General features: G+C 34.6%; 1 protein-coding gene across 4 annotated transcripts in view; it reads right to left on the bottom strand.

Moving 5' to 3' along the window:
• PACRG (PARK2 coregulated) overlaps positions 1–23,223 on the bottom strand; it is a 227,030-nt gene that overhangs the window by 49,646 nt on the left and 154,161 nt on the right. The window contains exons 5-6 of one of the 4 annotated variants that reach the window (XR_001874560.1): positions 20,898–21,007; positions 16,975–17,054 (exon numbers count right to left, since the gene is read on the bottom strand). The exons of 2 other annotated variants lie outside the window; for them this stretch is intronic. The gene's annotated coding sequence lies outside the window, so the exon portion shown is untranslated. The remainder of the gene's footprint in view (positions 1–16,974; positions 17,055–20,897; positions 21,008–23,223) is intronic. One more of the 4 variants, XR_001874559.1, reaches the window with a different exon arrangement.

Here is a 23,223-nt window from a genome sequence, read left to right on the forward strand (position 1 = left end):
CTCCTCTTAAAGCATACACATGTAAACAGAAATTTTCTGCACTGATGCTCTGTCTTGCTGCCTTTTAGTCCTGCCTCTTTTTAGTCCTTAGCATATAAGGCAGTAGCTACACGGCACACAAGTCCTGCGCTGGGGCAACTGAACTTTGCAAGTTATCATGGCATTTTGCCTAAGATTTTGTCTCACTCTCCTGCAGGGTTAGCTTCCTGGAGCCAGTTTACTCAGTTTTAGTGGTCTCAGTAACTGAACTATGTTGCTCAGAGATAGCTTGTCATACTGCTTTGTACAACAAATATCCTTACTATCTGTCAGCAACTAGAAAGCAAGACAGTTGCCAAGTGTTTTAATAAACACTTAAAAAGCAAGTAATTTCTAAATGTAAATGTTCAAAGTACCTGTAACTGTAATTTCTTAAGAATATCTTTTTTTCACATTATAAACACAACTGGAGGTTTTTAATGTTACACCATTTTTTCTTTTTCAGTACAGTGCAAATTATTCCACTGAACAGATTACATTCAGAATACTGAATGGATTCCTTGATGACTGTATTTTAGAAGCCTTTCAACTATGTTTTATATAGTAAAGAAAACAATACACATTGAGTGTTAAATCATGATATAAAAGCATCTATAAAACTGACTGCTGGGTTTTTTAAATGGCACTTTAATCCTGATTTATTTCCCTGAATGCATCACTTCTGAGAATCAGACTGAGATAGGTGCCTGGCTACAACTGTAGTTTACCTACACAAATTTGCATCTTCACGTGCTCAATGAAGTCCCAATTTCAATGGTCAAACATCAAATAGCAGTCACAAAAAATCTGGAAAATTTTATTGCTCCTGTTAGATAACAGGACTAGCATAAGGAGAGATCTATGGAAATGCAAAAGTTAATAAATATTCTCTCATAACAGCTGAAAATAACATTTCACTCATGTTGAGATAGAGCTGAGAGTACAGTAGTAATTGCCCCAAACTAAGTACTAAGACAGCAGGAAATTCAAAGATGAGATCATAGTTAGAGAAAATCCAAATACTTTGAGCTAGCCATGGTCTATTTCTTTTCTCTAAATTCTGTTGACCAATACCGTACTTGGATTTGTGTTTGTGTAAACCATTAGTTTCATGTGGTCAGAACTTGTTTTAGCCTAGCTGGGTGATACACCTTTAAAAACTTTGCCCATGTCTACATGTTTAATACTACTTATTTTTTCAAGACTTTTTTCATCTATTTATCCTATCTATTATAAAATGATTTGGCTTACAGTGAAGACTTCCTGCTCAGTATGCGCTATGGACTTACAGTAAGTTATTATTTAAGATATGAAGATAATAACTGAAGGCACAAAAACACAGAGGGGGCAACTGCTGTTCTAAACAGCACTGTTGAAAGATAGGTGAGTTTAAAAAAACCCAACCAAACAAAACAGCCCCCAAAATAACTACATCGATGGTTCTTTTACCCTTCATTCAACTGAATACAAAACCAAAGAGGCCTAGCGCTGAGGCTATTGGCAAATATCTAGATAATCTGTTGTCAAGAAGAGCTCTGCCACACATTCGGTTTTCTGACAACCCAGAAGCCAAATTGCTTAGCTCACAATTTTAAAAATTTTGACAAGAGCTTTTGTACTTCAGTACAAAAGGAAGCAACAAATTCCAGTGCTGTACTGAATAGTAACCTGACTATAATCCTACTAATGGAATTAGCGAAGATGAGGATTGCTGACAGAGAACAATAGAAAGATGTTTTTTTCCAAGGCATTAATAAAATCAGAATGTAGTTTTCAAACCTGCAATAAAATGCTTTAAAAGTTTTGAATATACTTAAATGTAAGTATAATGTACTTAAATGTAAGTATATTCTCTGATAATCAGACACTGCATGTATTCTTTCAGTGTGCTTCTGCATTGAAACACAAGTAAATATTGATGTAGAGGGCCATTGATGCACAGTGCCCACTAAACAAAATACCAGGAAAGGAAAACATGAATGCTTCATAACATATCACCTATCTGATCTTTGCCAAAGGAGTCAGAATGATTCCTTCATAGGTAAGCCTTCAACTGCCTTCAATTTCTAATGATGCACTGATGTCTTGGATTTCTGTACACATGCTTGAGCTAGAGGGTCGTGGATAGTGTAGCAGAATGAGTAAATTGAGACTCCAGAGCTAAAAGAGTTTGAGATCCTCTTCACAACAGCTAATCCTGTGACAGCCATGAGCTTTATAAAGCCACAGATGTCTGCTCCTGTCCAAAGCTTGACAAAGTGTTTCAGCAAAACAGACCCCGAGGACTTAGAGATACTCTTGTTTCCATGAATTTGAGGAGAATTTTTTTCATCTGTAAAAAAATAAATGGTAGTGGACAAAACACATCTGGTCTAAATATAAGGCATGAAAGAATATAGTCCCATGTTTATGAAACATGGGACTGTCATTAGAAGCAATGTATAATAAACTAGTTTAGAGACACAAATTTTGTTAGCAAATCACAAAGAAGCTGTAATAAATAAGGACCATGATTTTTAGTGACTGACAAATCAAAAAGAGAAACACAGCCTATCTCATAGTCCCACATTTTAAACTATGCATGCTATGATTATATTCATAAACAACAGATAGTGTGTCTGTACATGGAAAAACAAAGAACAGTTCTTTTTTAGGAACTGTCTGTAGGAAGAACATATGATTTAGTCAACAAAAGAGCTGGAATAACCTCTTGTATTCTTTCCAATGACTATAGTTTAGTATTTAGCAGAAGGAATGTTTTTGTTCTTTTCTTGTGCTTTTTCTCTTCTGGCGAAGCATGGATTTTTTTGTGTTCTTGCACCCGGTCTGACAAACAATAACCCCACTATTTTAACATGTTCTAACCCACAGCTCTTTTTTTCAGACAGCTGCAATTTCTGTGCTCTCAGACCAAGAAGGCAAGCTTCTGACCTCTGCCATTAATGCATATAGGTGATCAGACAGCATACAACACTCCAAGTAACAATTTCTTCTACTGTCCATGATGAAAAACTGTACAGCAATCCTAGACTAGCAATGCTGTCCTGAAATTTCCCTATCAACTCACTGACTTCATCATAAGTATGGGGTGACTACTAAATTAATGTATGAACATGTTTTCCTTCTTTCAGAAAAACCTGAAACTGTTAGTAGAAGGAACAGATGAAGTTCAGCCGAAGTGTACTAAATACTAGATGGCTTTCAAAGATGATCAAATGTTAGTTTGGCAACAGCAGAAAATATTTTCTTAGCATAAGTTTCATCATCACAAATAGTTTGCCTGTTCTACAAAATATCCATACGTCCAAAGAAGAAAAACACAGGATAAGCATTTTTGTGTTTTGGGCCTGAATGTCTCTCTGTACTCTAACCACTTCTATTCAGCTTACACAGAGGTTCAGAGAGGAAAAAATTGCTCACAATGGAAAAGGTAGGAACAACTAAAATTTCCAAATTAAAATATGATCCAAAGTGAATGTTGTCCAAAGCTTGACTTAAACTGAATATACTTTCTTGCATTTGACATTTCCTGGGATCGTTAATATACCACGGAAAAATCCTGAGGTGAGAGATTTTATTTCTTCGCAGAAATCTTTTCAAAGAACCTGTTTTCTCACAGCTACTCTGTTAGTTTTGATGATTCAGAATTGTTAAGTATTGAAAGGCAAGGTAAACTTTTGATAAGCAATCTGCAATAGAACTCTATTTGGTTTGATACTTTAACTGTTATTGTGCAAAGGCAAGCATAAGACAATTTAATTCCAATGTGAAAGAAATGAGAAAACTTGTTCATAAAATAAATGTGAATTTTTAAATGAAACTGATAGAATCTGAAAAGCAGTAAGTCACAAAACATACATTATGCTATTTTCTTCTCTTCAGCAAACATATAGAAAAGTGACTTGAAAAACATTGGTGATCATCTGCTGACAGAAAGTGACATTTTTTCCATTTCCAGTGTTGGAGAATCTTAAGAAGGTTGCAACTAATTTTTGGGTTTTCTTGGATGCATTTTTTTTAAAGAATATCCTTCTTTTTTATTATTTTTATTTTATTTTTAAAGTATATTTGTTCTAGGTGACAAAACTTCTAAAAAAAGGGTATATCTACCCAAAATACCAAGGTGGATCCAATGTATGTTTAAACTGTCAGTACCTTAGTGTCCTTCAGAAATTAAACCATATAATTTAACCACCAGGCTTTTTGTACCTCTAACTCCTACAATTACTCCAGTGACTTTGAGAAGGCAAGTGTTATTAAGCCTTTACAGTCATCACATATCTGCAGTATAAATTAATCCCATTTGCATACAGATTTATCCCAAAAAGCATCTTTTCAGGACTTTGTAAAATGTTGAGAATTAAGCTAGTTTGGATTGGCATAAAGGGAACATTCCACAGACAAAGTTCCTCATGGGAAACAGTAATTAATGAATGGAGAATGAGAGGAGTTTCATCAGACAACCATGTTAACTCACACCTGATTGATTACGTAAAGAGAGGAAATCTGTTGTGGAGAAGACTGATGTAGGGTCTTAAATTTAGGGGTAAATTTTTTTAGAACTTGAGTTTTAGGAATTATAATTTAAAAAAAAGTCTAAAGTTCCTGCTGTTTTTCTGGGATATTGTGCTTGATCCATTAGACAAGTACAATTTTCCACGATAAAATTATTCTAATACTTTACAAAAACAGCTCATGGTGTCTAAACTTCTAGCTGTGAGTTTGAAAGTCTTACACCTTCGGTTTTTTTTTTTGGAGAGAAAAAGTTCAAATTTTGAAACAAATTATCCTTAAAAGAAATATGGGAGGTTTAGAGCACCTGTTTGAAAGCAAATCTTCAGAAATTCAAGTCTTGTGAACACACTGGTGTTCTGGCAGGGTCAAGTCTATAGAGGTACATTTGTCCCTTCTCTGCCTGAATAGACAGTTATGCTTAATTAAACTATTCATACACCATGAAATATATAGTTTAAGCACCGTATCAAGTTACAATTACTATAGATATCCTATGCTTTCCAGTTGTAAAAGTGGAGTCATGCACTGAGGGAAAGTAATGGAGGGACAAAAGATGGGAAGAATGTTTGATGGGAACCGACTTGGTTGACAATGGCCTATGAATACCCTCCTATAAGGATTCCTTCTCTTTGTTTCCAGCATTCTATTGTGCTCCTCTGTAACTGTAAGCACCTACTCGCCTAATGTTCTTCTCTCACTGAAGTATGAGGTAGCATTGAAAGGATGCTGATCCAATACATAAAAGCTGAAAAGAACAGAGGAAAGACTCTTCTAGATTGTTCACTCAGACTGCTACTACTGGAAGACACCAGAGGGACATTGCCAAATATTCTGATCAAGATTTTTCTGTGGCTCTCTAACTTAACACTGAACATCTACCTGATCATTCTGCAGAGATGTGCATTTTTTGCAAGATAACTACTATATTCTTCTGTCATCAAACCACTTGGGATATTTATTTCTCAGAAAAAAAAATAGCAGCCTTTTTTCAAATATTTAGTGTGCTGAATCACTGGCTATGAGGTGCTTCTTCCTACTTTTGTCTATACCCCAGCAATTTTAATAAGTCATATACACACTAATGTCAGTGGGGGCTCCAGGAGTTAGGCAGCCCTACAGAAAATCAGATTTCATAGTATTTGTCTTCAGGAGATTCATAGAATTTCCTGATGTACAGGTAACAACTTAGCAGGACAAAAATAGCATTGCTTCAGATTTTCAGATGTTCCACTGCTGGCAAACTTTGTCTTTGGAAACAAGTACATTGCAAGATACAACTACTGACTTGCCAACCTAGCTATACTTAACATCTTAGAATGGCAATGTGTGCTGGCTTTTGTAAATACTACTAGTTGCATTTAGCACTGGAAGGAATATATATTTTGTGTGATTTCTACAAACTCCAGAAAAATCTTTTCTATAGTGCCAGATGCTGATGATATAAACACTCAAATGTGAATTAGTCTCTAAACCCAGTTTTGTTACAGTGTTTATGTGACAGAAATACAGGACAAATAACATTTTCTTGCAAAAAAAAAAAGCAGAAGAAAACAATGTTATGAAACTCTGATTTAGAATTGAACCCAAGAATCTGAAAAGAAATTCTGGTGCAGTACATGCAACTACAGCATAATGAATAATCAGCTCTCAAAATTTCTGAATTAATCAGCTTTTATTCTTTAGTCTGCATTTGTCACTGAGTATTCCTCTTTGTTATTTGTTCCTGTTCTCTACTAGGCTGCCCACTTTTCACATAAAACAAATGTCTACTTATGGATTTATAATACATTAAGCAAAGTGAAGTAATTATCTACTGTGCTATATGCCCCATCAAAATTAGTCTGACAGCACATTTGATTGGTTTTAGATATACAACACTGCAGAAAACAGGAAATCAATAGAATTGCTAAAATGTATTTTGACTTAACTGAGGTAAATATGTAACTAAATCCATACATTTTGATTTAAAAAAATTAATTCCACCTTTCTAAACTATGTGGCTTCTATTTATGAGATGCTGGAGTACAGATCCTGTAAATAAGGAAAAACAAAATTAACTGTCATTCAGCTTTTTACATAAAAATATTTAGCTAAGTCCAGTCTTAAAAGATCAGTGAAAAGAAACAGTAATACGTTGGTCTATCATAAACACTGTCATCCTGTTTATTATTTATCTTATTAAACAATGTCAATCCAAATAATTGCAAGATTTTCAGACTTCTGACACTATAAAAAAGACATTTCTGGAGTAAACTGTAGAAACCACCCACAAGCAAAGGATGTATTATTTAAGAATTATTATTAGTATTAGAAAAATAAAATTATACTGTACCTGTTGCACTTACGAGAATTTAAGGGTGGTAGGTATAATAGCGACAAACTACTTTAGTGGTTGGAGTACAAGATGAGAGGTGTATTCTTGACACAGTCAATAGGTAGGTATATTTATATCAGACTCGATTTCTCATATTTAAGTAGGTCAATACCTTTTTCAAAACAGTTACGAGTGATCCGGCAAAATACCACAACAATGTCAGAAGATTATACTACAATCACCACAACATCACAGAAAATTGTGATAAAACAGTTCTGATATTTAATATTGAAAAATACAATAAAGGCTATGAATAACAATTATTAACACTATCATATTCAAAATGAAAATGTGGGTAAGCTTTTGAGCTGGACATTTTCTGCTATGAAGTCCTACAGGTAACTACAGCTGCTCTTGAGCCCCATAGGAAACTGAGCATATACAGAAGCACAGGGTGCCCTCAGTACTGTAGGGGAGTATGTTTGCTCCTGATTCAGTGAAGGAATTTTATCCCTTAGCCAATGAAACTTCTTCAGTTTTTTTGCCTTGTTGTTGGTCATTCAGGCTGTGGTTCCCAGCCCATGACAGAGACTGTGCCATTTTAATAAAGTCTCTTGACACCTTGTTATCTGACTTTATTTGTTCTTCCAAACTCACTCTCTATTCCCACCGTCTTCATTCTATCAACTTGGATTTGATCATCTCATACTGTATCAGGCCACTTCAGCATCCTAGCCTTGATAGCAAATTATAATCTTTTTGCCAGATCATATTCACTAGTAGGAAAAACATCAGGGTGAAGCAAGTATTGAACCTGGCCCAAGAGAATGAGCAGGAATATACAACTGCTGGTGGCAGAGAAAGAGGAAACAGGATTTAGGAATAGGAAATGTGGAACTCCAACCAATACAAAAAAAGCCAAGCCTTCCCATGCTAGTCTTATAAGATTCCGTATATCCTGATGAATATAAAATTGAAAATGTTTCCAAGTATGCATTGTTTAAAACTGATTACTTAGTAAACTGTAGATTTTAATACAAAATTACAACTGCAAAGCCACATTTCATGTCTTGTTTTAATGATTTCAGTGAACTTTAGAAAAAATACATAGGTCCAGATTTAATCTTTTTTGTCACAAAAAATAAATTGTAAGAACATGTACAAATATGTGCTACACTTTACCCTTATACAAAGTAGGAACACTCTAAATGTCCACACAGCCATGCTCACTGTCCACCTTCAAGTCCCTATTTAAAATCCTTCTTTGCTATGAAGACAAAAAAGCACAAAGCCCTCATATAGACAACTGCTAGATGGCTGTTTTCCTGACCACTGTTTTCATACTGATCAGAGATGGTTTGTTGTTTTCTTGTGCTTCCCCTTCCCATGTGTTTTCTTCCACCTGTTAGTGGCAGAGTTGCCCTATAGATTGTGACGTCTTTGGGGTAGGGAGAGTCCCTTTGTAGCATGTTTGTGCTGTGGGGACAAAGGAATCCAGGGATCTAGAATTCTACAAAGGAGATCGCTTGCCTTCATGGGACATAAGGCCTAGACATGGCACTTTCTTCTTTCCCCTATGCTTGAAACATTCTGCAGGAAGGAGTCAACAATGACAAATCATCATGAAGAAGGATCTCTAGTCCCTGATGACATCAGATAATTTGTTACTCTTAATCAATCCAACTCTGTCCCTTCTGATCTACTGTTCATTCCAGCCTTTTTGTGCTTTATCTATATTTATTTCAGTTTCAGCTATAGCTTTTTCTATTCTCATCCCTCTATCTTCTTCTTTCTTTTTTTTTTTTAATGAAATATTACTGAAAAATATTTAAGTTCTATGTAAAGCCTTGCACCTTTGGCTTTATAAGCCATGTAGATCTCCACTGCAAAGAAGCTAGTACTTATTTATGGGATGCTTAAAAAGTACAGTGAGAGAAGCAGAAAGCATTTTTATAGTCTTGGTGAGGCTAATTCTTGATTATAGGTATTGATCCTGTGTCTTGCTAAAAAAAAATGGTGAAAAACTGGCAGAGGTATAGCAAAGAACCACAAGGCCTGAGAAAACACCACACAGTGTGAGACTTCAGAACTGCAATGTTTTTCAGCTATTTAGAAAGAAGACTGGAAAGTAACTTGACTACAGTACATAAATATCTTCATGGGAAGAAAATATTATCTACTAAGAAACTTTGATCTTATGAAGAGAGATTTCACTAAAACAAAATGTTGAGCACCAAAGTCAAATTCAAATGCAAATTGAAAATGCAATTGAGATTAGGCATGCAATTCCAACAATAAGAACATCTGGCTACTTAAGAAATGCAAACCAAACAGGGGCTTCCAATAAGGCATGGTTACCTTTGTGGAAGTTAAAAATCAGTCAACCTTTGAGCTCTCCCTTTCTCAGTAAGAGGCAGTTTTTATTCAAATACACATTATCAGGCATCACCATCAGTGTTGATGGTCTGCTTATCTCTTTGGCTCTGAAATCTATGTACCTCCTGACATTCAGCAACTCCATGGCCTCAGTTCTACCAATCTTGCCTGTCTTCTCCTGATTCCTAAGTTATTGTGCAATGGCTGGCTGTTTATTACAGAAGATTCTTTTGAAGTACTGAGTTAAAATATAATTAACTCTTCTGAAGTCTCAAAACCTCCTTCCAAGCCTGCAGCAAAGCGGAAAGATTACCTACCTCATATTGCTTAACAACTACAGAACTTACTAAGCATTGATACCTTATGAAGTTTGTTGCTTGTTACAGTTTTGGGGGCCAGGATCATTTGCAAAAATAGTATATCCTTTCATTGCAATCAATATCATAACTACAAATTTTGTGATGTAATTCAAGAAAATTGAGAGATATTCATCTAGGTGTTTTCAGGACATTTGGTGCACTTCTCACACAGCAAAAAAAATATAGACCGCAACTGTATTACTGAAACAAACAGGGCCAGAGCATGGCCAAGCACTGCTCCAATACTGCCTGTACTGTTTAATTATTAGCAGGCATCCAAGCACAAATGCTGAGCCACTAAAGAACAGGCTCAGGATATTTTATTTGCTAATACAGACATAGCCATAGAATCTTAGGCTATAAATACATGACAATTTCCTCCCCTAAGAACTGGATTAAAGTATCTATTTAATAAATCTATCCAGTTCTATCTTAAAGGCCATTGTAGAATCCTAAATATGATACATAAATTGTTCCAGGGCATAACAACTACATGAGCAATTAGAACTTAAAGTAAGTTGAGTTTGAAACTAACAACTTTTAGTCTTTGGAAACTGTATTACCCTCTGTTGGTAAAATTAAGTGGTACCAAGAGCTTGTATCATTTCTGTGTCATGAGTCAGATAACTGTGTCATCTATTAGTCAGATAACTAAGTCCTCTCTCAATAGTTTCTGCAGTGTATAAAGGATTAAACTGAAACGTGTAAATTCCATGTTTCAGGACATTTTTTTTCTAATTCTAAGAGCCTTTGAAATCTCTCCAATATTTCATGTCCTTCTTGAAGTGTAAATATCAGCTTCAAACACAGCACTGTCACAACAGTTCTCAGACAACTGCAAGAGAAGTGTAGGGAACAAAACAAAGGTCTCTATGTAACCTTTGTTACCTTTGTAACAAAGGCTTTCGATACTGTGAGCAGAAAAGGTCTGTGGCAGATTTTGTACCGTTTAGGATGTCTCCCCAAGTTCCTTAAAATGATCAGCTCACTTCATGAGGATCAGCACGGCCAAGTCAGATACAGTGATGCACTTTCTGAGCCCTTTCTAACAACCAGTGGTGTGAAACAAGGCTGAGTTCTTGCACCAACTCTATTCCCAGTCTTTTTCAGCAGGATGCTCCAAAGGGCCACAGCAGACCTTGATGATCAGGACGGTATCTACATTTAATATCATATGGATGGAAGCCTATTCAACCTAAGGTGACTGAAGGCCCACACTAAGACCTTAAACCATATGTCTGGGAGCTGCTTTATGCTGACACTGCCGCCTTTGTCACCCACGCAGAAGCAGGTCTGCAGCGTTTAACATCCTGTTTTGCTGAGGCTGCTGAGCTTTTGGGGCTGGAAGTCAGCATAAAGAAGACAGAAGTTTTCTATCAGTCTGCACCTCAGGAAGTCTTCCATCATCCCCATATCACCACTGGTCAATCACAGCTCAAATCAGTCCAGCAGTTTAATTACCTAGGTAGCCTCATCTCCTCGGATGGTAAGATTGATGGAGAGATAGACAACAGATTAGCAAAGGCATATAGAGCTTTTGGAAGACTCCATAAAAGAGTCTGGCGAAATAAACACCTGAAGAAAAGTACCAAGATCAGTGTTTACAAAGCCATTGTGCTGTCTACTCTCTTATATGGATCTGAATCATGGGTCATTTACCGCCACCACCTGCGACTCCTAGAACGCTTCCATCAGCGTTGTCGCCGTACAATCCTAAACATCCACTGGTCAGATTATGTGACCAATACATCTGTTCTAGAACAAGCAGTAGTCACAAGTATTGAGGCCATGTTGCTGAGAACACATCTGCACTGGGCAGGGCATGTCTCCAGGATGAAGGACCACTGCCTCCCCAAGATCTTGCTTTATGGTGAACTTGCCACTGGCTGCCGCAAGAGAGGAGCCCCGAAGAGGAGATACAAGGACTCCCTGAAGCTACATCTTGGCCACATTGATCTTCATTGCTGGTCTACTCTGGCCTCCAATTGGGAGATCTGGAGACACACTGTCCATGACGCTGCTGCTTCCTTTGAGAACGCTCGCAGGATCACCACTGAAGAGAAAAGACAACACAGAAAGAATCGTGTCTTGCCGATACCATCCAAGGAGTCTTTCTGCTGTGCCTTTTGCAACCGGTCTTGTCTGTCTCGCAGTGGCCTCTTTAGCCACCAGCACGCTTGTAGCAAATGTGGGTAGAGTCCTTCCCAAATCTTCATTTGCGAAGCCTAGCCATGATGACAGTCACAATAGTTTTAATTAAATGTGTGCAGATATGTTCAACTTCTACTTGATAGTCCTTTTCTTATAAACATTCTATTATTCCATTTAACCATAGCATGGCATCAAGAATTCCTGTTGACGCAGTGATCTTCAATGACCTTATGTTCTTTCCTGGGTCTTCATTTTCAAAGACAAGCTCTATTATGTAAGTACAAGGTGTATTCTTTGTTTACAGCTTTACTATGCTTCACCTAGATATATTAAAACAAATCTGTTTTTCTACTATATGGTGATTATGAGAACTTTTTATTTGTTTTACTTTTTTCATACCAGAAATTTTTATCTACAAATGTTTTGTAACATTACTTGTATGAGCAATCACACCATTGATGAACATGAAGCCAGGAAATAATTCCCTCTGAGAGATCCCTTCACTTGTGGCCATCAGTATCTTCCCAAAAATGACTGCATTTTGACATCGGCTTCTAAAGTTGTCCCTAATAAACCTAGTATACTGATTAATTCCCTGTATTACACTTCTAAACAAAGTGTCATATATCGCCAAACCAAATCAATTGAAAGATTCATGTATAGTATGTCAACATGCATCATTAAATGGCCTGTTTGCAAAAGAAATGCTGTGTATGTTTAACATCAATTGAACAGTCTTAAATTAATTAGGAGAGTTTACCTTTCTATTTATTTCATTTTTTATTTGTCAAAATAATTTTTCCACGGAATTTATATTTATATTATTGTATTATTCTGGATACGCTAGTTGTAAATCCATAGTTACAGGTGCATTGAAAATGTGGTTAAAATTAATTATTTTAATTTTTAATAGGTTATATATATATGTGTGTGTGTGTATTCTTCCCTAACTCAAATTAATTATTATTAGATAGAATATTTGTGAATGTTTTCTTTGATTCAATGAAAGATATGAAGTTAAATGATTTTTTAAAGGACTGATTAAAATAACATAGAACAAAACACTGGCATAATATGTTAGCTTGGATGTCTCTAGCTTTAAGTAATTAAAACTTCATAAATACATTATTTAGGATATATGTAAATATTGATTAAAATCTCACAGAGGGGCTGTGTGATTAATTAACAACATACCTTTTATACATATTTTCTCTACTTATCTTAAAACTTGTGAGAGAACAAATATTTACAGGAATACCTTACACTTACAGCTGAATCCATGCTATACCCTTACTTTCACTAGTGACACATATTCCAGCCCCCTTTGCTACTTGTCAGATATTTCACTTGCCCTCAGTCTGATTCTTGATGCTCTCAAGTGCCATATGATAGGAGATGCCTAGATACAGAAAGATACATATAGACAAGCATGCTAATAAACACCCATGCATGCATATACTTGCAGTCGCAACAAAGATTTTTTTAAAAATTTGGATTGCTTAGTTGAAATTATGTATGCAAATACATTACAAGTTAATGATTCCTAAATTCATGAAGGAATCATAGCTCACGATGCTCTGGGGTTTTAATGTTTGTATTTAGAATTTGGTATCAGCAACCTTAACACACATTACCACACATTATCTTCTGTAGTTGTAGCAATCATAGCAAAACTAGAATGCAGATTTGGTCATTGGTTATGTCTTTTACTTCCTGTTTGTGGTTAGTTGCAAAGGATGGAGAAAAAGTTTTATTTTCTAGGCCAAAATTTAATAAGAATATAATAAAATATTCTTATAGTAAAGTTTTCACAATAAAATTTCTGATAAAATACCACTTCTTTCATTAATGTTCTAATATAGCAAAGCAATGTCACAGAGAACTAAGCTCCCAAAATATTGAAGAATTATCAGAATACATTGGATTTGTTATATTTTAATTCAGACAAAGATAACATCATCCATTTGGTGCTGACTTAAGAATACACACTCAAGACATTTGATACACAAATCAATAATGAAGAGCATGCGATTCCCTGCACTTCTATTCTGAGTGATTCATTTGTAAACTGTGTAGAATGAAAATTAAGAGAATGTGTTGTCACATACCATGTTCTTTAATGGAATGCGGGTTTTATTTGATATTGTAGCATTCTTTTCACTGCAAGATTTTGGTCAATTTTCTTGAGTGGCCAGGGAGGCCGGGAAGTGTATCGGTTAAAACTAAGGTTTTAAACCTGTAATTCAGCACGTAGAACTGGTTTATCAGCTCAGGGAGCTGACTCAAAACATCTCAGTTTCTCTACTGTTTTTTTTAATAGTAGCAGAATTTTGTTAACAAATTCTTGTGTTTGTAAATTCTTTTGCCACTGAACCAAACTCTGCAGAAAGCAAGCTATTTAAACGAACTGCAGAATATATTTATCGACCGCTATAATACGCCATCATTTTCAGATATATGTACTCTTCAGTTGCGTATCATGTGAACATATGTTCGAAAACTCCTTATAGAAGAAGACAGTGTATACATTCTCTACCCACATTCCTTCACACGAAAATATGAAACGTTTCTGCCTTACACCAACCAGATATTCCTGTTGTTTCAATAACAAAGAAGAAAATAAATAAATAAATAAATACAATATAATAATTGCGGAAGGCCAGATCCTAACAATGTGAAATGTCAACTGTCTGCATCACAAATAAGATTTGGAAAAGAGAAATGTAGAGAAAACTGAATATCACTGAAGTCAATAGCAAAATCCCTGCTAATTTCAATACTCAGGAGTTCTGATTGAGTGTTTAAAAGAAAAGTAAATAGGCTTGTATAATTTAAGATGAAACTAGATAAGTTGATTTTTCAAGGAAATGAAAGGAACTGCTCTCAAAAACTGAAAAAGAAAATGAGGTTTTTTAATTAGTTTTCATATACTGTCAAGTATAGGTTCTCATAGCATCTTGTTTATTCTTTCATTATATGGTTTATGAAAGCCCGTGAAACCTATATCTGCAAAAAATCTGTGCATTAAGGTAAGCCTGAAGAGGACATGTTCAGAATCTTGCAAATGAGATGACTAATATACATGAAACCATTGGACTCAATATCCTGAGGCGTGAGCATACTGTCACAACTGACTGGTGACTCAGAAGTGCAAATGCTCCTTCAATCTTAAAAACATTAATGTGGGAGAAAGACAGATGTTACTAAAGAATACAGGATTTACTCTATAAGGATGAAAATTCATTTCTCTTCCTGAGCATGATCAGCAGTATAGAAGAAAAAAAAAACAATCAAACCAAACCAAACCAAGGCATAAATGCTTCTGATTAAGTATATTTCTGTGTTTGTTATCTTATTGTATATGATTTGTATTGCTGTAAACAATCCTCTCCATGCTGTTATTACAGAGCTAAGAGGAGAATCAACCTGTTATCTATTAGCTGTCTGGATATGGACAGAATTTATCTAGAGACTGAAGTAATTAAGGTCTTTTACAACAAGAAGCTAGTTTAACAAAACGTGTATATATTTTTTTACCTAGCCTTTAAATTGTCTAATCTAATACTTATCGTAAGTTTTTCATCAGTTAGATTTAATTTCTCCAACACAAATAAGGCATGTTTGATCTTTAGGCGCCCTTATTAGAATTGCTAAATAAAAGAGCACAAGGTAATTCTGTAATGCTATTTCAGATCAAAATACCCTTTGGCCAATATTTGTCCTCCTTTGATACATGATGCACATTTTCAAATTTTAGCACATTTGCAAAGCTTACTGTCTATTTGTATCCGTGTTCAAAGAATACTGCTGACTGAGATCAACCAGGAGTTTATCTTGTTGCCACTGATTTTATCTTCCTCCTGCCTTTTTTCACAATTAGTACTGCATATTTTAAGATTAAATCTGTCTGGAATATGCTCTATTCTACTGAACAATCTGCAAGCAACAGAGAACAGTAGCATAGCACTGTCACCACTTGGAATGTAGTAGGCTGATAATTTTGCTCATAGAAGGCACAGAGAGAGGCAGAAGAAACACACGACATTTTCTTGAAATGAGCTAAATATAAGGATCTAAAAGGTAGATTTTGCAGTTATTGCTGAGGGGTAGATTGGCTACATGCAAAGACTGTTTACACAAACTGTGTGCAAAACTGCATATACAAGAGAGTTTCTTGGGAAAAAGAAATATTTAATGGTCATCTAATGACCAGTTTTTATGAAATACAGTGACTGGGAAATCTCTGAAATGTCAAGCCAGATGTAATTTAGCAAATCAGTATAGAACAACAAATACATTTTCAAAAATTTCTGAAATTAACTTGGAGTTTGAATATCAGAAAAAAGTATTTCCTTTAACTTTATCAGGCAATTTAATAAAAGAGATCTTCCTCTACAAACAATGCCTACCATAATTTCTTGCCATTTCACTCAAGTCTAATTAAAAAAAAAAGTCATTTTGACAGCTCATTTTACCAGATGGAACTGCTCAAAATACATTTGTAAATATTCTTATTCAGACATTAGCACATATATTATACACAGTATGCACAGTATGTATACGCTGAGAGTCCATCACTGAGACAAAATAACAGAGCTGCTAAGCACCCTGAACTTTTTCTAGACAGATTTAACGAACCAAAATGAGGGAGGACCAAATTATAGAGATAAATTTCAGTAGAAACTGGCAACAATCAATGTATCGTGTTTGGTTAACTGTTTAGGGTTTTTTCTCCTCAGGAGACTGAATACTTCTTAGTGTCCAAGATTTTGCCTCCTAAGTGTTTCAAAGTTGAATGTCCTTTAAGGAGGTATTGGCATTGATAATTAGCATTGATAATAGGCATTTTGGAAAAGGAAATAAGTGATTAATGCTGTGACAAGAAAAGAGTATTTCTTAATAATCAACATACATACATTTTTCCTGTGATACACAACAGCTTTCTGACCCTTTTCTATTGTTCTATGAAAACTCTTGCATCTTTGATGTGAAATTATGCAGCATACTTTACAAGAGCAAAGTATTGAGATTAAAAGCCAAATGCTTAATGAAGATTAAGCAAAAAAATCACATCTAACTAATTAATAAAGGAGATTTCTTGCACAATGAACACGGTAGGTGAGAAAAGAAACCCCAGCATGAAAGGGGATAGTCCTCCCAGCTCATGCTGGGACTCTACATGTAGGCTGAGAAAAACAAATTCTCTTAAGCAGACTCATCCTCTGTCCTCTGCAGCTCTACCTTAGACTGAAGATGGACCTTCTGAGTGAGGGAGCTTCAAACCACTTTTTAGCAGGTCCTTTGTCACAGGTGTGAAAGCTCTGCTTGGACAAAATAGAGAATCAAGGCATTTTGATCTGCAATTTTTTTTTTTTTTTGCAAAACCATTTCTAATTATTAACAAGTTCAGAAAAAAAATGCAGACATCAAATTACTGTAATTTAAATGATAATAATTGCACATAACAAGTCTCAAATACACACTAGCCTTGTTTGAGAAAGCGACTTGAAAAATGCAATTTACACAACATGTGCAGACTGAAATAATATATTCCTTGATTCTACAGATCACTTATGGAGATCTGGTATACAACGACTATCAGTAATGTCCAACTAGAATTTAAGACTTCTTACATTTACCAAATGTTTTATGTACAGTCCTTGGGAAATGATGGTAATTTTCTGCATTATATGAATATTTTTAAATATTATGAAAATGAATAAAGAATATAAAATTATCTATTATATGCTATCTATAACATCTAGAATACTATATAAAATAAATTACAAAACACTATAGAGTAATATTTTTAAATATTATAAAATATTATAAACCCATCTATTTTAAGGAACACTGATACTTTACTTAGATGCTGTTAGTATTCAGTATTCAGAAGTTATTTCATTAAAATCTATTCACTACAAAAAAAATGTATGTTATTTGTATAAAGCTGTGAATGACAACATGATGAGCAAGCTCCATCTCCCAAAGACAAAACAAAGTTCAAGGAGAGGATTAAAGTGAACCAAATATCAGTGGCTGTCTGCTTTTGTAGATCACTCTGTTTAGATGCTTATTGCTATAAGCTGACTGTGTGCAACTTGAAAAGGAATATTCTATTGTAAATGTATCCTCAACCAAGCACAGATGGCATAAAATGCTTAATGTTGTTTTCACATGATATGCCATGCTGTAAGAAGATATGGCTGGAATAAATACATTTTATTTTGTCTTCTGACATTTTTCCATATGATTTAATTATTCAGAGAATAGTATAAAACAGAACTTCAGTATGAGTATTCATTACTTAAAAGTGAATGCAATACTTTGCCAAAAATGAAAATAAATTTGCATGACATGTAAATAATATAACTGTTGGTGGCACTTGGTTTAGCTTATGTATTTTGCCCAAAGTGACAGGTGATTATGAGCTTACTTTCCTCTTCATTGACATATTCTGAACAGTTTACATAATAAACAATTATTCAGATATCAATGTATAAATTCACAAAATTTTTCTTTCATTGCCAGAGAAAGAAAAGATTGATTCTACCCTACTTTCACTACGTCTTTTGATGACAGAAGAAAGAAACTAACAATAGTTACATGCAGAAGTGGAAAGGAGAAAGGACAGATTCTATGTCAGCTCTGTGCAGATGCAGAGGAATCAAGTACAATAACCTTTTACATGCAGTAATCAAGAAATAGTACTGCACAGATACTTTTTTTTTCCCCGCTAGAGAACAAAGAGACTGAGTTCATGCATCACTGAATGTGAGGCAGCAGCTTCCCATCAGGGACTGGCTCTTGGGGAACCCACAGGCAAAACAATGCAAACTGTAATTAGAATACTTTTCTCTCCTATTCTGGGAATAAACAGTCTTTTCATTGTTCATGTTTACACAAATAACAAAATGCTCAGCTGTGTTTTAGTAACTATAGATGATACAGTAGCAGTCTTGTTATAGTAATATATATGTCAATGTAATTTAGGATTTATAATTAATATAGAAATTCTTTAAGCATTTTCAACCTCTGGAGTTGCTCAAGCATGCATTTTCTGCATAGTATATGACTCAGATTCTATAATGTCTTCTGCTTAAATATTTTCAATTAAATGATGTTAAGTATGATCACATTAATAGTATTTAACTTCCTATATTACCTTTTTCAAAGCTTTTAAACTTATTAGCTAATATACTGGAGAAGTAGTATGAAAAATACTAAATCTGCTTGTCTGACCTCAAGTAATAGTTACAGAATTGCTTAAATTTATTTTGGTCCAATAAAAAATAGCATTAGCATTTTTATTCCCTGCAATTATAATTACTTTATAGTAATGGAAGTCCTCACATTTTAAGCTAGACCTCTGCGGTTGTGTTTCTACCTTAGAAGCACTATCTACCTTTATATTCATTATTTACTTACAGAAACAAAACACATGAGAAAATTTAATATCTAATGTCAATGCATAGCCTATTTATAAATGGATGCTATATTTCAGAAATTAAAACCAAAGCTATTAATATTTTATTACTACTCTCTATTAGGCCTGTAACATACTGTACAAAGCAGACCTTCACTAGCTGGGGATAGGTTAGGAGATCTAGTACATTTCCTCTGATTTTATGATTCCCTTTAGATCACTGTGTTTGGAATGCATGATATCATAATAATAACATGTACCAGTATGATGACTAACTCCATCTAATGTTAGATGACTAACAAAAAACTAATGGCAATTACACACCATGGTCAGTTCGGTGTCAAAGAAATGAGTTTACTATTTAGGTTTTGTATGGGTAAGAAGAGTGATCGTTCCATTGAATAAGCAAATGAAACCAATAAAGAGCTTGCTTTTAAAATCCATACCGCATATGAGAAAGTAAAATAAAGATTCATAATCAAAAATCTAAATTATTTTGGTTACCTGCAGCATACGTACTTTTCCATGAGGAGCCATCCAAGTGTACTATAGGTACTAGTTTATGTTCTAACAACATTATTATCTTTACTTCAGAATACACTTGACAAAATGGCTCAAGACATCAAAAGGGCATAGGATGGAGACTTCCTAGAACACAACAAGTCGGCCTTAAATAGATTTTTACCTCCTGCTACTGTATATCCTTTACCATAAATTAGAGAACAGTAATGGTAGGGATACCATACCTTTGAGAGAGCTTCCTGACATATCTAACTTCGCCAGAATTATAAGTATTTTTGAATCCATTAATCCCTAGCTCAGCTGTTTTAAATGACAGATAGCCTTAGAACATGAAAAAAAATTTCTATCTTCTCAGTTCTAACATTTCTTTCTTTTTTGTTTTTTGAGCAAAAGAGAACTTGTAGGCATCATAAGGTTAAATGGGGATTACAGAATTTCACAAAAATACTTTAGTTTTCTAGCCAAAGTTGCTGGACTTTGGGGATCTAAAACCAGGTGTCTAATCCTATGTTTCAGTAACTGAAAATGGAACTTGACTGTCAAAGAATGGAAGCAGCTGCTGGGGAAGCGAGGCCCATAATTTATTTTCTGAGGTCCTCTTCAGGTAACACAGGGCTTGGAGGCTAACCAGATATATTTGAGAGAAACAGCATTTTAGTATATAATACTGAATTTCATACAGAAGCTCAGACAAGTTACTGTGACCATATACAAGGATGTCTATCTGCCTCTGAAGTAGCCCATAAGAAGTTGACTGAAAATTTGGCTTCAAGCCTCATGATACACAGCTCCAAAACTCAGTCTGGGATGACTGACTAGTATGAGTAACGTAGCTTTTAAACTGCAGTTTTTAATTTAACAGCAAAAGGAAAGTAGAATCTTTTATGTTCCTAGTCATGTATATTATAATTCACCTTTTATCTTTTAAAAAAACACATCTGGATCTTCTTAAAAAGATGTCATTGCAATAAAAATTGGGAAAATTATTACCTCCATCTTATACATTTTAAACTAAGGAAACAAATGGAACTAAAGCCTAGACACTCAACTTCAGAAATTAGAAAGAGATGGTGGCAGTTTCTCCTGTACCCATGAAAAGGGTAGAGAATCACCCAACACACTGAAACACTCAGGTTTTCTTCTCAGATTGACAGGACTTATATCTGGATTTCTTGCTTCCCACTGAAACTGCTCTGATCATCATATTATGTATTACCTTGTGTTTTATGCATTAGTTTGTGTTTTCTCACTCCTGTTAAATCTGCTCTGGTTTGCCTCAGTTGTTTAAATGCTTGCTGACACAGATAAGATGTAGAATGTTCAACTCTAAATAAAAAACATAAAACATTGAAACTCAAGTTCTCGCACTCAGAAATATTTAAGTATGTTGTACTTAGTGGAATAACATCCAAAAGACCCTGAAAAAAACATTTTCAGAAGATACACAGCATATTACAGTTCAGATCTACTTTCTGTGTTCAAAGAGAAATTCAAATCAACACCTATCAGGTTTTGGTGGGTATTTGATCAACTCCCTGTGAATTTTATAATTTATGAATTTTGTATTTTCTATTATTTTCTATTTTTCTCTGAAAACTAGTTAGCAAACTAAAGTTTGCAAATGGTTTACGTATAACAAAAGCACTGATTTTCATGTTCCCAGTACATGAACTACTTTGCTTCACAAGATTAGCAACATTTATTATGATATACATATTTGTTCATACCATCTTTTATGCTCCAGACTCAATTCTATTCTGCTCAGAGTCAATTAAAGTCACTGATTTCAGTAGATATAAAATATTGATCTCTGTATTAAAAATTATAGCAATAAGTACATAATCATATGTTTACATCATACCACTTCAAGCAGAAATTAGAATCTGGATCAAACTCATGGGTTGGCTAGTGTTATTTATATACCTTACTTTTAGTTCATTACAAAGCACTTGAGCCAGTATCATTTCCTAACTAACATAATTTATAACTCTAACATACTTTGAACAGGTGGACTCAAAGAATTCACAAAGAATTTTAAAACCTTAGATATACAGTGGAGTTCTTAGAATACAAAAGCTGGACAGTAAAATGTAGCAGCCAGATAGACAATGGCTTCATGCACCTATGCTCTATCACAGGTGGAAAGGCTTTGGATACAGTACCAAATCAAGATTTATTTCTCATTCCAATTCATTTTCAATTTTCATTTGGAGTAAATACAGCTTCAGTCTTTAATGTTTTGTCAAAGTACAGAGCAAACTGCATGCAGTTTAACTACTTTTTCTTGGAAGTGCAGAGTCAATCATTTCATTATTGAACTTGTGGCTCTCTGCAGTCTGGCAAAAAAGATCCTCTTTCTTTTCAAATGATTATTGATTTGGAGAATTGTCCAGATTACACTTTGATAAGATGAATTATAACCTCTAATAGCACAGTTAGGAAGAGCTGAAACACCAATTGTACACATAGTCCTGTGATTCTGTTGTGATGACTAACTTGGCCACTTTAGTTAATTAAAAGGCAATACAAATTGTTCATTTATGGGCTTATCCAATTCTCATTAAAGTTAAAATCAATAGGAATCCTTCCTGGGTCAGACTGTTCTCTAATTGCTGAGTTTGGAAGGATATTATGATCCAAGTTTCAAAAAAAGTTAATACTTAAGAGATGGGTGGCAAAGCTATGAGAACATTGACAGAAGAAATGTAGTAACATCAAAAACTAAAGAGTTATGCAGTGTAAGCCATTTTCTCTGGTAGTTCCTCTTTGAAGGAGCCCTGCTCCTTCTCACTCTATTGACCCCTACTTCCACTTCTAAAGGAAGCCCATAAAATCCACCAATGTTGCAGTTACAACCAGCCACCATGGAAAAGAAGAATTCTCTGGACTGCAGTGCCACCCAGAGTAGGTACCAAGTGCAGGAAAAGAAAAGGGGCAATAAATTACTGGTAACAGAACAGTGTGTTTTAAAAAATACATTGCATTCTTCATACAGATGTAGGCTCTCAAATTTTTCGTGCAGTTAATTTTCTGGTTTGAGGAGTCCAGTAGGATTCAGTTAAGGTTAAAAGAACTTTGGTTAATTAGTGAAGAAGGAGAAACAGTCCAGTTATCCCAAAGAAAAACTGAGCCAATTTTCTTTGATAATCCATAACTGTAACTGTTTTTAAAAAAACCCTTTTGCAATAAAACTGCAATGATTTCACAATTTGAAGCTTTGTCTGGTTATTGTTTCCAGCTTAGAATGGAAGTTCAGTTGCTTGGATTTGAGCAATATAAAATTGGAATTTCTTTTTTTTTTAGGATGTACTTTCTGATAGCCTATTCTACAAGGCACCCTGATAAAGTACAGTAGTGGATACACTGGGAAGTCTATTGTTTTGAAATTAATAGTTGATAAATTTAGGATAATAATATCACAAATACTATGATATAATAATAAACTATATTCATTTTTGTTGGAAAGTATATAATATATACTTTATAATATAATATATACATACGTGTTACCTTAAATTAAAAGTGTGCAACTTAACAGAAAT

Source organism: Lepidothrix coronata, unplaced genomic scaffold (genome assembly GCF_001604755.1).
Source record: "Lepidothrix coronata isolate B3197 unplaced genomic scaffold, Lepidothrix_coronata-1.0 Scaffold42, whole genome shotgun sequence".
In the NCBI taxonomy this organism is placed as follows: Eukaryota; Metazoa; Chordata; class Aves; order Passeriformes; family Pipridae; genus Lepidothrix; species Lepidothrix coronata.